Here is a 12,294-nt window from a genome sequence, read left to right as displayed (position 1 = left end):
ATCACGCCAGGAGAAGACCAGGATAATACGAAGGTCTTGATACAACGCCGAAGATGTCAGCAGGAAAGCTTCGGCGTGGTTGCAGAAAATGAAACCGACTTAAAGATGAAAAGGCTATTCAGACCTCGATAGATTACCATAGAATTATTATCAAATGTAAAGGGCATGAATGTAATTTTGTATGGGCTGTGTCCCGTGCCTATAAATAGGTGAACAGTACTCCCGTACTGTTCACGCTGACTTGGCATTCGCTTTTTGCGTCACGCTCGTACCTTCATTTCATTCTGATTAAAGGTACACTTGTAATTCAACGATATTTCTGTTTATACCTAATGATAATATATAATTGTCCATGTTGTCTCTTATATTCTTTATATTTCATTCCTTGTCATTATCTAATGAATCTAAGAAGGTACGTCCTTCATAACCTTCGTCCGCGAACCATTATATCCTAAGGGAAATAATGCTTCGGAGGACGAAGGACCTTAACGATTAACATTTTCTATGTTGCCTTGTTCTTAACTCATAGCACTTGAGAACAAGTCCCCAACATTGGCGCCCACCTCCGGTGAACTCACTTCCACTCTGAGTTTTTTGAACACCTTCGGCGATCATAAACCTTCGTTATGGCGCCGAAGAAGGCTTCAGCGACTGGGGCTGCAGCTTTGCAACCACTGGACCACAATCAGGAGACAGTCTCCATGCGGGAGGCCCGAAGCCAGAAAAGGAAGGCTGTCAGTCCGACACCACCAGAGGACGAGATAGATCAAGAAATCAGAGATATGGAGATGCTTCATCAACAAGTACAGAGGAAGAAAGAAAAGATGGCCAGGCTAGCTGAACTGCAGAGGCAGATAGATGAAGCCTCTGAAGAAGTTCGTCATCTTGCTCAGGATGAGCAACACCGAAGGCCTCAGCATCAAGACCTTCATCAGGAAGGTTTTCCCAACGAAGATGACTGGTATGACAATTTCCATCATGGGAATTTTGTTTTCGATGATGCTTCTCCTCTGTCCGCTGAGCTGCAGGCTACACCTTGGCCTCCGTCCTACAAGCCGCCTCAACTTCCCGTATTCGATGGCCACTCAGACCCGAAGCAGTTTTTAATGAGCTACGAAGCAACAGTGTCTTCGTATGGTGGCAATGCTTCAGTCATGGCCAAATCTTTCGTTATGGCTGTCAGAAGTGTTGCTCAAACCTGGTATTCCTCCCTTCGACCAGGAACGATCACTTCATGGCAGAAGCTGAAGGACTTGTTGCTAACTAGCTTTCAAGGATTTCAGACGAAGCCGGTCACTGCTCAGGCTCTGTTCCAGTGCACTCAGGATCATGAAGAATACCTTCAGGCGTATGTCCGAAGGTTCTTGCGTCTAAGGGCACAGGCACCAACGGTGCCCAATGAAATTGTCATCGAGGCCATGATCAAGGGGCTTCGGCCAGGTCCGTCAGCTCAGCATTTCGCCAGGAAGCCTCCTCAAACTTTGGAGAAGTTGCTCCAGAAGATGGACGAGTACATTCGAGCCGATAATGATTTTCGCCAAAGAAGGGAAGAAGCTTTCAGGTTTTCTGAAATGACCAGGGGCTTCGGAGGGAGGTTTTACCCGAGGCACGTGAGATCAATTCATAACTCTACACAAAATGATGATAAAGGCAGCCAACAACAAAGGCCACAATGTTCCTCACACGCTTCAGGACAACACCAAAGCTCCTTCAGACCACCAGCTCCAAGAGGCAGAGGCGCCAGGGGTTTTGGAGGAAGATTTGGCGATCAACCGAGAAGAATCTTTTGCTTATTCTGCGGTGAGAACAAAGGCCATACTACCAGGATGTGCCATGTTACCATTCAGAAGCAAAAGGAAATAGCTGAAGCAGCAGCACAACAAGCTCAGCCGAAGCAGGTCATGCATACAGCTTCGTATCATTCGCCCTACATTCCAGAATATGTGGGCAATCATCCTGCAGTTTCTGTTGCTTCGGCGAGTCAGCCTCAAGCTTCTTGGCAACAGCCTCCGCCCCCACCTCCGTTGCAACAAGGCCAGCAGCCAGAAGGGAGCCAGTATGCTCCACACCAGAGGGACTTCAGAGAGCAGTCCGAAGCTCGTACCGTCAATAGCACTGTGCCAGAGTCAAAGCACATCTATTGACAAATATCCTACCTTAATAGCAATCTTTTTCATTCAGTTTTATTTTCTGTAATAAAGGACATTGTTTAGATTTCATGTAATTAGTTTCGTTGAATCCTACAAGGACAATATATTTTCTTCACAGGCTTATGATAACAAAGAGGACCTTCGAACTATCGAAAATTCTTAGAAGCAACAAAAAGTCGTTCCAAGGGACGCAGAGTAAGTTTGCTGAAGTTACAAAAAGTCGTTCCAAAAGGAGCGCAGTGTAAGTTTTCTGCTCCAAAGTCGTTCCAAAGGGAATGCAGAGCATACAGCGAAAAGTCAACGCTGATACCACTTAAGTAAAAGGCGAAGCGCGAAAAGTCAACGCGAATACCGCTGAAAGTAAAAGGCGAAGAAGCTCCTAAGGGAGGCTTACAGCGAAAAATAAACGCTGATTCCGCTGAAGTAAAAGGCGAAGAAGCTCCTAAGGGAGGCTTATAAAAGATTGTGTGTTTTATTGCAGGGATGCGTATGTATCTTCGGAACAAACATCATCTCACATGACATAACATCATCGCATCATTTCGCATAGCATAAGCATCATACATCATTTTGCACATGGCACAAGAGGTGGACACATTATCAATCTACGGAAGAATGCTTTGATAAAAGAGAAAAATCAGTCACGGAAAGATACATCATTGATCTTCGAAAGAGTAGCTTCGGAAAATATTTTTACGAAGCCTGGATATTATTCATCAGAACATTGGATATTGTTGTGACAATGAAAAATTCTTCTTCACGAAGCATGAAAAGAAGGGAAGGTGTTTTTTCGTCAAAGACTCAAAAGCGGTACGTATAAAGTTTCATGCATCGTAAAGAATTCACTAACAAAAATAGGTATATTACATTTAAGGTTACAAAATGTTACAGTATATTACATTTCAGAAGTTTTTTACAAAAAAACTTAATCTTCTCTCAAAACGACTTCGGCAGCCTCGTTCAGGAGCCGATTGACGACTTCGTCCATAATATCTTCAGCTATCTTTTTAATTTCGTCGTCTCCTTTCGGCTGAGGGCCCGAAGACGCGTTAGCAGGATCTGAAGTAAGATAGGATACGGATACATTGCTATTACAAATTGCAAACAAACCTTAAAATCTAAGATTACAACACGATAAAAGCTATTAGTTAATACCTAATTGACCTTCGGCCTCTGCGCTCTTTTCAGCGGCCTCAGCTACTTCTCTAGCATCGTGAATGCCATTTTCACTTCTTCGAATAATTTCTCCGGCCATTTCTCGGCCACCATTATCCCAGATATCAGTAAAAAATTTTCCACCAACTATACTAGCTTCAGCCGAAGGATCTTTTGCATCTTCAAAGGGCAAAGCAGCTTCGGATTGAGCTAAAATCTTTACATGTTCGCAGCCCTTCTTCTCTAAGATGGTGGCAATCCCTCTGGCGCCAGAGAAGGCACATATATCTCCTCGGCTATTTAAAATTTCTTCGAAGGCTTCAGCTTCGTGGTCAATCCATTCGATGACACCTTCGGCACTGCCTCTCGAAAAGTTTTCCTCACTTGAGAATGCGCCGACCTTGGCGAAGCTAGCCTTTAACTTCTTAACACAATCTATAGATTTGTTGTAGCATCTCTTTTTGGACGAACGAAGCTCTTCAACAGTCACTTCTAGGTGATCTGCCCATTGATCGTTGAGTTCACGCTTTGTTTCTTCAAGTATGCGTTCTTCTTTGGCTCTGGCCAGTTGTTTCCGAAGGTCTTCAATTTCGCGCTTCTGAGCTTCAGCTTGACTTTTAAAAGCAGCTTCGTCCTCCTTTATTTTATTTATCAGCGAGTACAACATTTTATCTTTTTCGAGACCTTCGTTCCTCAGTTCAATAACTTCGGAACGAAGGTTGCTCAGGGCTATAGAACACCCTTCGTCTTCAACATCCTTCTGTGCCCTAAGGGCATTGCTAAGTATCAAGCCCTGCAAAGAAAAATATGTGTGCGTCAATAGGTTTAAACAAACGAAAAATTTTGGAGTCAACAAAAGATACAAGGATTTCATTTGTCGCACCTTTAAGCTATTGTAAGCTAGGCTGTCGGCCAGATCGTTCTTCGACAGCACCGAGAGCCCGTCTTCTAAAGTTGGGAATCCGAAGCTCCTGCTCATCTCCCGGCAGACAGAAATTTCCTTGCTGTCGGGAAGACAATACAAGAAGTCTTCTTCTCCACTGCCATTGAATATTAATGCCCCCTTTGGATATTTCAGTTTTTGGGCGTAGTGCTGTGCCTCTTGCTTTTCTTTTTCTGATAGTTTTTTCCCCGAAGCATGACGAACAACATAATCACGAACTTTGGGGGATGCTTCGGGGGCAATGACATCAGCTTCTTCAACAAAAGTTGGCTTTGTTATCTTTTCTACCTCACTTTCCAAATATCTTATCTTTGTAGGCTCTGAGGGCCCAGCTTCGGCTTCAGTCTTTTGCCCGGGAGCTTTAGAACCAGAAATTTCAGTTGTTATTTCAGAAATGACAGCAACCCTCTTCGGAGGTGTGCTTGAAGATTTGATCGTTTCCAATACATCTAGCACATTAGCCATCCTCTTTCTTTTTGGAGTCACTGCTGGCACTTTTTGATTTTTTATTGTCTCAATGTTTGCTGCAGGACTCAAAACTTCTAATGTTTTGGACCCCTCAGTTGCTTCTTTTACCTCTTTCATTTTTTCTGTGGATGGCGCTTCGGCCTTCTCTTTCGTTTCTGATAACAGAATCTTTGTCTGTTCCAATTCTATCTTTGTTGGCACTTCGGCCGTTTCTGCAACTTCTGGCAGCATGGTTGGCTTGGCTGGTTTTTCGACTTCGGTGGCCGAAGAAGTTTCTCCGGTAAGCTCAGGCACCGAAGCTGGTTCAATATAGCGCGGCCGATGTGTAAGGACCTTTAATTTCTTTCTTTTTGGTTCTGGCTCGCTAGGAGCAGTTGCAGCTTCTTCTTTTGCAGAGGCTGTGTTTTTTCTCTTTTGTCTTCGAATAGGATAGCAATAGTCAGGGTAGACAAACCCGATTGCATCAAATACCCGATTCAGCCTCTTCTTTTTTCGGCCTCCGAAGGCTGCTGACATTGCAGTATCTTCGGCCTTCGAGTAAGCCCCAAGCAGTTCATCACTTAAATTTTCAATACTTTTTAACCAGTCATCATCTGGTTCAACGAATTTATCTCCAAATTTAAAAGTGTACTTCAACCTGATAAGTCCACCTTCGTCGGCCTCTTTTACTGTTTCTTGTGGCATTTCCCATTTCTCCGCAAGTGGCCATACCCTGAAGGCAATATGCTCTTGTACTAAGTCTCTCGTTCCAATGAAAGAGCAGACTGCGCCGAAGGCCCTCTGGCATTCTTCGGCAGCTTCATTCATTTCAACCTTCGGCCTCCGAAGGCCGAAGCTTTGCCAAATAGGGCGCATGATTATACCTTTGATATCTTCTCGTACTGTCAGATCATTCTTCACATAAAACCATTCTGTCATCCAATCTCCGGGCCATCTCTTCCGGAAGGTTGGCACGGGGCAGCTTGACCCGGACCAGGAAACGAAACTATAGCAGCCAAAATTATTGTGATACTGTTCCTTACCCCAAGGTTTTGTTTCGTATGATAATTCGTGTATATTGCAGAAGCTTTTTGCATCAGGCTGCAGACCTTGGCTTCTTACGGCCCACACGAAGATATTTAGCTTTATGATTGCTTCGGGGGTAAGTTGGTGAAGATAGACTTCGAAGATTTTCAGCACCTCCACGACGAAGCTGCTCAAAGGAAATCGCAGTCCAGCTTTCAAAAAGCTTCGGAACACCACGACTTCATTTTCTTCAGGGTGTGGGCACGTTTTTTCCCCTTCGTCGGCCCTCACAATGTATAAATCCCGGAGATACCTTCCTCTCATGTTGACAAGATGATTCTCTTTGATAGTTGATTTACCATAAACTGAATGGCTTGGTCGCCAGGGACGATCTTCGGAGTCCTCACCACCACTGTCCACATCATAGCTGTCACTGTCACCAGTATCTTCAGATAAACCTTCCAGAATTTCCTTGGTGATTTTTTCTGTATTGGTCTTTGACATCGCTATAAGAAACCCCAAGTTTTTCTCTTCGTCCAGGCTCAGCTTCGTCTCAGCAGCACTCTTCTTATCCTCAGACATCTTCGGAGACACTAAAAACTATTTTCAAAGCCGAAGCTTCAAAACTAAAGGCTTAACAAATCTTAGTGCACAAGAGCTAAAAATTGAGTGAGCAGGAGCAATTGGCCAGAGAGCGTGTCAAATGAGTTTGCGGTATGACTGTATTTATACGCCAAGAGCGTTGAAAATTGAAAGACCCCGCTTGTCAGTGAATGTTGCTATTCTAGCAAAGGGAAGGTGTTTTTTCGGACCTTCGGCGTAAAGCCTTCGTCCACGTCGCAATCTAAATTTTTTATTTCAAACAAATTAATATTGCGAGGGGCTACTGTTGGGGACCTTCGGCATCCGAAGGTCCTCAAAAACAGGATTTAACAGTATTTCTGGAAGTATAATGTGTGAGCAGGTACCTTCGAACTCAAGTCGTTATCACGCCAGGAGAAGACCAGGATAATACGAAGGTCTTGATACAACGCCGAAGATGTCAGCAGGAAAGCTTCGGCGTGGTTGCAGAAAATGAAACCGACTTAAAGATGAAAAGGCTATTCAGACCTCGATAGATTACCATAGAATTATTATCAAATGTAAAGGGCATGAATGTAATTTTGTATGGGCTGTGTCCCGTGCCTATAAATAGGTGAACAGTACTCCCGTACTGTTCACGCTGACTTGGCATTCGCTTTTTGCGTCACGCTCGTACCTTCATTTCATTCTGATTAAAGGTACACTTGTAATTCAACGATATTTCTGTTTATACCTAATGATAATATATAATTGTCCATGTTGTCTCTTATATTCTTTATATTTCATTCCTTGTCATTATCTAATGAATCTAAGAAGGTACGTCCTTCATAACCTTCGTCCGCGAACCATTATATCCTAAGGGAAATAATGCTTCGGAGGACGAAGGACCTTAACGATTAACATTTTCTATGTTGCCTTGTTCTTAACTCATAGCACTTGAGAACAAGTCCCCAACACCTTTTATTTTAGGAAAACAAGGAAAACTTAGAAAAACCCTAGAAAAATAACCCTGAAGAGGAAACACCCCAAACCTTGGGATAACTAATGTTTTGTTATTATAAACATGGAAAACATATGAGTTCTATTGTTTGACATTTTTCAAATAACAAGTTAGTTGTAAGTGACTTTTTAGCATTAAACTTTAGAAAATCATAACTAAATAACCACTAAGTAACCTTCTGTGATTTTTGGCACAAAAGCATGTTATTACCTGTAGATACCAGCAAAAATGACTCTTAGTATAGAACCTACATCTAGATAAGAGTTGTAGTGCAAAGTGACCCCTTTGCCCCAACTTTTGCTATTTTTGTCCAGGGATTATTCTAATTATTCTAGACCCCAAATTTACAGGACACACTACACTGACCAATAGTAACCCACTGTAATTTTTACAGAATTTTTGGAAGAATTTAAATCACTGTTATAGTTTAAACCCACTCAAAAATCCTAAATAGAAAATAAAAGGGGGATTTAATGGTGGAGACTAATGTTACCCTAACCAGACCAGCAAAACCCCTTGATTGCCTACTAAAACATTTGAGAGGCAATCCAAGTCTTGATCCATTATGCTTATCACTAGGCAAAACCTCAAACCTAAATTGATAAGCCTTAAACCCTAAGAGCCTCTTATAACAAGAAAACCCTAAGTGATTAACTAACTTAGTTTTTCTGCACTAAGGCATAATTGTTATTAAATTCTACATATAATAGCATGCATCTATCTTATTCATTGCATTCGATAGATTGTAACCTCGCGGACAGAGAGTACATCCTCGTGCCAGAGCAAGGAGTTGCTCAGGAGGTAGCCCCGGATCCAGCACCAGAGCCTGCCCCAGAGGATCTACCTGCCTCAGCTTTGGAAGACAAGCCCCGATTTTATGCATAACCTATTTATTATGCTATTTTACTACATCTAATGATTGTAGGATTGAATGTGCACTTAGGTGTAGGAGTTGTTTGAAACCCTAGTTGCATGATCTCAGGAATCCTTTTGAAATGGATACTAGTATGCTAGGTCGAGTAGCTGCTTACTAATTAGGGATCTCGGTAGAAGTCGAGTGATTTTTCCAACACTCGCGCGAGTTCAGGAATTGGTTGTATCCACGTTCATAGCATAATGATGTTGATCTGTGGACAACAATCCATGAAGATTGATTGTCTACGAGGTGGAAATTGGAATAAGGATTAAGGTGTGGTACCGTGAGTCAAGCGTTTGAATGTACTAAACAAATGCCGAGAAATATGGTAAATCGGTAAGCCTAGTACCTGAGTGAACCTGGCAGCCGACATATCCCCTCACGCGACCTGAGACGTAGTCTCCCATTCCGGTTATGGTGGGTACAAGTGCGGTCACTGCACGATGGCAGTCGGGGTCAGTGAGGCATTGTACGCCAAGGCGGTGAGCCCTGATCTGCTGACGGGGAATCGATGGGGACGGTTGATGTGTGTGGGGACGGAGTTCCTCGCCACGTCGTGTGTTTAGGTTTACCTTGCAAGATTTAAAAAAACTCGATTCGAATCGTCTGCTTCTCGCAGCTAATGAGACTGCTTGATCCATGCTGCTACATTGAGTAACAAGTGGAAATGAGATGAGTTGGCAAAAGTTGTTGATTGCTAAATGTTTGATACCATGTATGATTAGATAGGTATACATTTAGTCTTAAGAGAGTCACACTAAAACTTGAAAAAGCTAAAACTTGATTTTTAGACTCAGCTAGTGCTTTTGGCAACCAAACCCCTCAGCCAAACAGCTGCATGTCTAGAGGTAGAGGAGTAGACTCCTCACACCGGGTAAGTCTAACTGAGTATTAGTATACTCAGCCTTGCTTGTGGCATAATTTTACAGGTTCCCTGGAGGACATGGTTGCTGGAGTGACTTGGTCGTCCATCTTGCCACCGGGTTGGACAGTCGAGTGGGACCCTACCTCGGCTGAGGAGGAGCACGAGGAGTGATGGGACAGGCTTCCCCATCTCTCTGTTTATTTATCCTTAGTTTTATTCCGCTGCATTCCGAACAATGATGACTACTTTTGCTAAAACTCCGATGATGATGTAATAAGTTTAATACTCCTTAATGTATGGTTTTATGCTTTATTGTATTTGCTCTGTGCCTCACCATCGAGTGAGTATGTGGTACTTGATCCTGTCAGTGGCCTCGTCGGACTAGATCCGAGGGATTGATGTGTTATTCCCATTTAAGTATGGTCTAGCCTCTAAGGCGGGACTTAGGCACTTAAGTTGGAATAATTTGGGCAGTTCCGCCACATATGTTGGGTGCTGCTTTTGGTCAATGGGGAACAGAGGCATATGTTATGTCTCCTATATCCTCACTCAGGGATCTGGGTACGGGCATTGTCCCACGGCTTTTTCCTGAGGGTAGAGGTATAGGTTTGGTACGCCAGATGGTCTCTATGCGATGGTCATTTCCAACATTCGCATAGTGAGGCCCTAGGGAAAAACCACATAGTGAAACCTTGCCTACTCACCCTGGAAGTGTTTAAGGGTCCGTACAACCCGAGGCAAAAATGGATCACGACTCATGGGTAAAGTGTCCAACCTCTGCAGAGTGTTATGAAGCTGATATATCAGTCGTGCTCGCGGTTATGAGCGGCCAAGGGAGCTCCATTGATTAGAGACATATTGATCAGAGATGTTTTCTTTACAAATGATGATGTGGATAATGTTGGTTTCTATTGTGATTATGATTATGGTAATGGTTTCTGGTATTCTTTCCGTTTCGAAAGGGTACTTTTGGGTTAACAACTTAGGTTAATGCTAAAACTTGGCTCTCTACTAGTAATAATAACCTGACCAACTAAAAGCAACTGCTTGACCTTAACCCCACATAAAGCTAGTCCACTACAGCCAAACGGGACAACTGCTGAGTATGTTGATGTGTACTCACCCTTGCTTTACACACCAAACCCCATAGGTTGTCCACGTTGCAACCACTGCTCAGGAGAATATGAAGTCGTGGTGGAGGACTTCCAGGAGTTCCAAGAGTATGATGAGTTCTAGGTGTGGGTTAGCGGCAAACCCCTAGTCGGCTGCCTATGAAGGCCGTGTTTATCTACGTTTCGTTTTCGCACTTTGATCATTGTTATTGACTATGTGGATGTCTCGGACATCATGATGTAATTGACTATTACCCTCTTTTATGTTATTATTCGAGCACTATGTGATGATGTCCGGTTATGTAACTACTGTGTACGTGAATTGTTGATCCTGGCACGTACATGGTTCGCATTCGGTTTGTCTTATAAAACCGGGTGTGACAAAGTGGTATCAAAGCCGTGCTGACTGTAGGACCGCTGACCTAGAGTAGCATTGGCCGTTTTAAGGACTTATTGATTATTACTTCACCTCATCCTTGATTCTGCTTCAAAATATTAGCCACCTCGACTAATTCTATGTTGTGCTCCTATATGCCCCCTTGCCAAAAAGTATTTTATTCTAGTATAATCTATACATCTCTCAATCTATTAGATCTGATCTCACTCTTGTGCTTGCGACATCTTTGTAGATGCCCCCTGACCATAACCTTCTTGTCTTTTTGGGATTCTTTCCTCTTTCGTCATTAAGTTGCTACCGTCTAGCGAACTCTAGTCCTTTGGTATTGACATGCTCGTATCCCTTCCATACTCTTGTTTCAAATACTTGCCTCTAAATTTCTACTGTCTACTTAAACATTTCAGTTTATATGTCCATGACCTTTCTGTCTTTTGGGACCCTTTCCTTTTATGTTGTTAAGTCGATATCTTTCAGCAATTTCTTGTCTCGTGGTATTGGTATGGTCATCTCCTTGAAACCTTACATATTCTCATCTTTTTATATGCTTACCTTTATATCCAATGTCTATTTAAAACATTTTAGTTTACATGTCCTTGACCACCCTTGTTTCTTAATGATCCATGAGCGGTCATTTTATTTTGCACATCCTTGGTGATCTCGTTGTTTCCTTGTAACTTCCTTGGGTAATGAATTTTTACTTCAACCCTTCTGTTGGAACCATACCTATCTTACCCTTGATTATTCTCTCCACTTCGCCACTTCACGAGTCTTGCCTTAACTCTATCCTTGGTTATGCTTTTCACGATTATCATCTTTACCCTTGTCACCTCTATATCTTACCTTGATGCTTATGTTATACATGTCCTTTAAAACCTTTTCTCTTCCATCTCAATTTTATAGTTGTATTTTACCTATTTTTCCTTGGTTGTATCCTCTTCCTTGTTGCTTGCGAGTTTTCAACTCCATCCTTTGTTGTGCTCCTGTTGGGTACTACATTTACCTTTCTCATCTCTCGATCCTACCTCGGTAACTAAATTATGTCCGTTCTCTAAAATCTCCAATATCCTATCCTAGTTTGAGAGTGGTGTTTTACTTACCTCACCCTTGGCTATATCCTCTTCTTTACCACGTGTAAGCTTGGGCACAACTCCATTCTTTGTTGTACTCATACCACTAGCTCTTCAATGTCTTCATCTTTTCTCTCATACCCTTGTCTGTTATTGCCTTTGACCCTTGCGATATTGATGTCTTCTACATAAATGCATACTTTGAACTTACCCTTTAAAAGCCTCCCCTTTCTTTCCACCCAGCTTGAGAGTTGCGAGTTACCTATCTTTCCCTTGATTTCTTTTCACTTCTTGTCGCCTTACAAGTTTTGTGTTAATTCCATCCTTTGCTGTGTTTTATTTGCTATCACCATCCCCTTGTCATCTATCGATCTTACCTTGACATTTATCTCTATTCATGCTCTTTAAAAATCTCCTCTATTCCACCTCAATTTGAGAGTGGCAATTTACCTGTCTGACCCTTGGACGTAACCCCTCCTTTTCCATTTGCAGGTCCTATCTCAACTCCATCCTTTATGGCACTTATATCCTATGTTCTTATGCTTATTTACCTCTTCTTCTACATCCTTGTCTGTTACCACCTTTAAACCCTTGTAATATCTATACCCATATCTTCACGCTTACTTTGAACCTA

The sequence above is a fragment of the Zea mays genome, chromosome 9, assembly GCF_902167145.1.
Source record: "Zea mays cultivar B73 chromosome 9, Zm-B73-REFERENCE-NAM-5.0, whole genome shotgun sequence".
NCBI classification, from domain to species: domain Eukaryota; kingdom Viridiplantae; phylum Streptophyta; class Magnoliopsida; order Poales; family Poaceae; genus Zea; species Zea mays.
This window is presented reverse-complemented; position numbering follows the sequence as displayed.